Genomic DNA, 5,466 nt, shown 5'->3' with positions numbered 1-5,466 from the left:
CACCTATTGTTTATTTCACATATGTACACATATATTCCAGTAATACAGACTTGATCTTGCCCTGTCAGGATAATTAAAATACTGTTAATAAATTAAAACAACGACATAAAAACGATGACAATTTTTACGACGATGCTAATTGTTTACAACGTGTTATTCACTTTTACAAGCTACAGACAGAAGACCAGAAATTCACTTCATAGTTCTGGTGAAAAAAGTGAAGACCTTTACTTTTGATACCGCGTTGGTGCTCCTTTGGTTGATCTTAGATTTGAAATATTTTTGCATTTTCATTGTCTACTTGGATAAAAATGCAGATTGCTTTGAGAGATGGCTGTAGCATTCTGTGGTAATATAGGGAGTTGTAAGGCCCATGAAAATCCTAGCAATGAGCATGAATTCATGCAAAAAACGATAGCACTGGAGTGAGGGCGCTATTTTAATCACTAGCTCATAATTTCGATGGACTTGCTCGCGAGAAAAATTAATCACTTGCTAGGCTGACATTGACCTTGGCACCTGTCCAGAGGAATGTACCACTGAATGTTGTAGAATAGGACAATTTAGCTCAACGCTACTGTGGTGGCCCATGGGACTTTAATTACAGGTCTTGTGTCTATAACTAATTAACGAATTAATGAATTAAACTCTAACATTTGGTGAATTTCTAGTATTTTTGTTCTGTCTGAAAACGCGGTTTCTTGTTGTTCTCCACTAATAATATTAAGAACACTCTAGTGTTTAAACGTGTAAATACTACCTGTATGTGTCTATTGCTTCTTGTTATTGTTTAACATTGAATTAGTGTGTATTAGATTTCATTAGTCGCCTAATTGTATATTGCACGTAGTTTATTGCCTTGGCAGGACTTATACATTCTACGACAGTAAACTTTAGGAAAAAATGGAATAATGTAAGTTGTATGGAACACAATGAAATGTTCTTCTGCTTTGAAAGTTGTGTACAGTTTATCAATTTGTGATGAGAAAATGCAGATAACAAATCTGATAATAAGAGATAACCAGCCTGTCTATATCAAGCATATAAGAACAGTGTTATAGCGGACAGAGATAATATCTTTCAGTTTTCTTCTCTGACCGTTAACTTCTATATTCAATTCACAACTTGCAATGGACTGTCACCAATAATCGTCATTGCCTTGAGTAGACGCTCTCACAGTACGTTCTAGGTAGACGCTCACGCATTGCTGAGTACACAACTGGTGTATCTTATCTAAACCTATGTATGACTTGCACAGTGATAAGTAAAAGGTCAGTGAACCAGTGAAATGGCGTGATAGTAGAGTGCCAAGCACAGGTCATAGGCCCCGTATTTACCTGGTTAGTGTGCTATGTATACTTTTATATAATAAACGGTACAGAAACCTAGGTTCTTTGATTGAGTACTGCAAAGACAGAAAACACAGAACAAAAGATCGAGTGAATTATCTTCCATTTCAACAGACACCCGCTACTGTTAGCTACAACTATGAACAAGTCTCAATACCTCTGACAACTTCCAAGTCAATTTATCTTGTTTATACATCAGTATGTTTGTATGACACGGCTGTTCTTACATTCATTGACAACGTTTGTTCCGTATCAAACATGTCTGCCTTGTCCAAATATTATTAACCTGACATATAGATACTCAGCGGAACAATGTAAAATAGACCCGGATGAGGGGCAACACCATTACTGACTCAATGCCCTTGACCTCAAAGAGAATGTTGAAATACCAAAAAATGCCCGAAAAGTGCAAATTCATAGCTCTATTCACAAGTGATGAGGTCATCCCATAAAGACTATTATCGTAACATTGCCATAAGTAGACTGTGTAAAGTCATTAGGTTAATTGGGTCAGCATATTCAAATTTAAATGATGAGGTCAGCGTACTTATAAATAATCAAAGTAAAACATATTCAGTTCGTGAGATAATTGTACCTGATTACATAAATGTCATCAAATGTCTAATATTGCGATACACCATAGTCAGATTGAAGAACGCGGCATTGTGGGATATATCGTTGAGTTATTAGGAACCATGTTTTGGAGTGCTGTAGGGTGCGCCTTAGAGTATATCTTATGAATATGCAGATATGTCAATACATATTTATAAAATACGAACATTCGATGTATTGTGTATGAGCAGAACGCATGCGTACTTAAATATGTCTTCTTATCATCAAACGATCATTTAATGCTGTTGTTTAAACAGATTAGATGAGAAGCCTCTTTGGACAATTGGAACAACGAAAAGTTCCAAATTCCCTTGAAGTGTAGCAAAGAAACTCGAACTCTCAATGAGGCTTGGCAGGCACAACATTGCATAGAAAAATTTACCCATAATGCAGTTTGTCTCGATCATATAATACCCCTATATTCATCATCATCGGTCGGCTTACACAGGAGCAAATGTACGTGGACGATTTCCATAAGTCCTACCGCTACCCTGTTTATTTCGAGCAATTTCAAGCTAAAATCACAGGCCAGACAAAAATATTGTTCCTTCGTCTTGGCTGGCAAACCCAAGAAATGCAGCCAATGATGAGTCGATGCATTGAACCAGAGAGAATCGCGCACGCGCAATAAACGTTGTTTTCGATGCATATGTTCATTTCTTGATGAAATCAAAACACCGTTGCTGATGGAGTGTGTGATTCGAAGCGATAAGTAGCTGAAACTTTTGACAATTTTTCGACAGATTTTATCCCTAAAAGGCCAGAAATTTGTCCCCGGGATCAAGTTTGTGCTAGTCTGTAAAGAATTATGGAGGTGTCATAGCCTTTTGTTTGCCATTAAAATTGAAATTTAGTAAGTAGATTTGCTTTCAAGAGAATCCGACGCCTGACATAGACCTTTAAAATTCCCGAGAGTCTGAGCCTAACGATGAACTTTATCATTTAACCTTGACCCAATGTGTCGGTCTCTTCACTTATGTCTGGATACAGCTTACACAACCGTCTGACAACTCTGTACCGTCACCATAAATGAAACTGTGGACGCTCTAAAATGGAAACAACGGGTATTCAAATGGTAAAGTTACTATTTGTTGCACTGTTGCAGGTATCTCAATTGGACTCTTGTAATTTGCGCTTGTAATACAACAACGCTATTGTGAAATTCATCTTTGCTTGGAAGGAGGCAGAAAGTATAAATTCTCTGAGGTAAAATATGATGAAAACATGAGAAAGTATATGTGTCTAAAATTATCTCCGGCATACAAGTACCCAGTATGATATAGTATTAAGACATACCTATTTGAGGAATATTACAAAGTGTAACTTTCGTTTTATTTCTTCTGACATTAACTTTGAACTTGGTCGTTTTTAGTCGCAATGGTATGTTAGCCTTGTAAATGGAATTGAGACGTAGCGTATTGCGCTTTTAAGAAACATAATAAATCTTGGCAATCACCTCAGTGTGTAAAAAGGTCACATTAACATAATACTTTGATCAGAAACTTTTCAAAAACAAACTGTGTTAAAGAATTTCCCCATTCAGCCGTGGAAATCATTTGACGGAAACGAGAACGCCATTTTAAAAATAAACCATCAGATCATTTGGCTTTTGACAAATTTTTATGAATTACTCACGCTGTTCATATTTTGCAAAATTTGATTTTTTGTTAACCGATGTCTCTGATTCTCTGTTTAATGATTGCCGCTAAAGGGCGCCCTTGACAGCCCCGCCCCTTCGAAAACACATACAGTAAACAATGATGCAAGACTTATTGTATTGTAACAGGTCTCATGGAGTGATAGGCGATTTCGAAAACCGTATTTAGTCAGTGCTGATTATAATAATTGATTTGAAAGAGGATGGAATCAATTATTATAATGATGAACTTGACAAATTTCACTGAATCTCACCACGACAAATGTATCGCTGAGGTCACATAAAATCCAGTGTCGTCACTTTTCATAGAGATCCTATTGACAATCTGTATGCCAGCATACATAGCGAGTCCTCTTCAAAACAAACGTACTGAGCAAAGACACACACACAAGCAAACACCAAAAGACTCGTGCCATAGTCCATTACGCGAGCCACATTCACTAGCGAAGCCATGAACGTGCCAGGATCGTTGTTGTTCCCATACATGCAAGTCTTTCCTGAACATTTTACCAGGGATAAAGATATGGCTAGTATCTCAAAGTTAAGGTTTTTCTGTTTCTTTGTCGGATGAATTCTTTACGCTATTTCCGTTGATATATTTGCAGAGGTCCTTGTTTTCGCTATGTTTAATAAGCGTCTGTTATCATATAAGGTTTGAATTTCTCTGTTGATACTTTCATACTTTTAAATTGGAATAAATTATCTCAGCGTCTGGATGGCATTATTCTAGTCAATGCTGGTAAAGACATGGCAGGTTTGGTGCCTGGTCCTTCAGGGTATCTAGTTTGGGGGTGTTTTGATTGCATCATGACTCTGCGGTTCGTAGAATTCGTCCGTCGTTGTTGTACGCTTTATCTTAAGTACATCTTACAAAATATTGACGTCCAGACCATTTCTTCACGTGAGATGAAAGGTCATTCATTATGGCTATAGTTGTGCTGTCTCCATTTTGTCACGATCTGTACAAGCTGTCAAAGCAAAATACACAAACTATGAAATTTATCAACAAATCTGTTTGTTTCATTAAGATACCAAGTGGAGTTTATTTACTCACAGTAACTATTACTCAGATCTTTTTAAAATGTGTTTTTTTTTTGGTCGTGTCTGTAAACCATGCCGTTCGGATCAAATTGTTATGCTATTTCATATGTGATCACGTCGTAAAAAATGAACCAAAGAGAATATCTAGCTGTAAGCTATTTGGACCTACATCTACCTTGACGTGTTTGGGTTTGAGAGTGGAAAATTAGACATTTGCCTCGACTTTAATGGAAAATAAGATATTTGCCACGATTTTAATTGAATGTTCAAGCTTGCAATTGGCATTCTTGTATCTGGTAGATGGTAGATATGCACTTTATAACTGTGAATTCTATTCACTTTTGACAATGCAAATATGACCAGAATAATTTATGGCTGGTCGGAACATTCATCAAATATAAACTGTCAAAAACACGGCCATAATTTACCAAACACTTACGCAGCTGTACCTATACAACTGTTACTATTTCTAAATTTAGGGGGTTTTGTCAACAGCTGTCAGTCACTTTTAGTGTTCATCGATTTGCTCGGTTTCTCTATTTAATGTCCGGCAATCACTTTAATTGCAATAAATCTTGCTTCTCGAATGTAGAATCCAGCGGACCCTGCAAATGCTTGTAGAGACGTACTTGACATTGAACTTTACTGTTGACCTTAATAGTGTCACTTACTTTTAATTCATGCCATAAAATATGGAACGATATCACCAAGCCAACTGTACAATTTTAGTGTTCATACATTGTAATTTGAACAATAACGTGACCAATGTGACGAGAAAGGGAAGGTAGTGGATGGCAAAGTTTACGC

Source organism: Ptychodera flava, chromosome 1, assembly GCF_041260155.1.
Source record: "Ptychodera flava strain L36383 chromosome 1, AS_Pfla_20210202, whole genome shotgun sequence".
NCBI lineage: Eukaryota > Metazoa > Hemichordata > Enteropneusta > Ptychoderidae > Ptychodera > Ptychodera flava.
The sequence above is the reverse complement of the archived record's forward strand: the minus strand, read 5'-3'. Positions refer to the sequence as shown.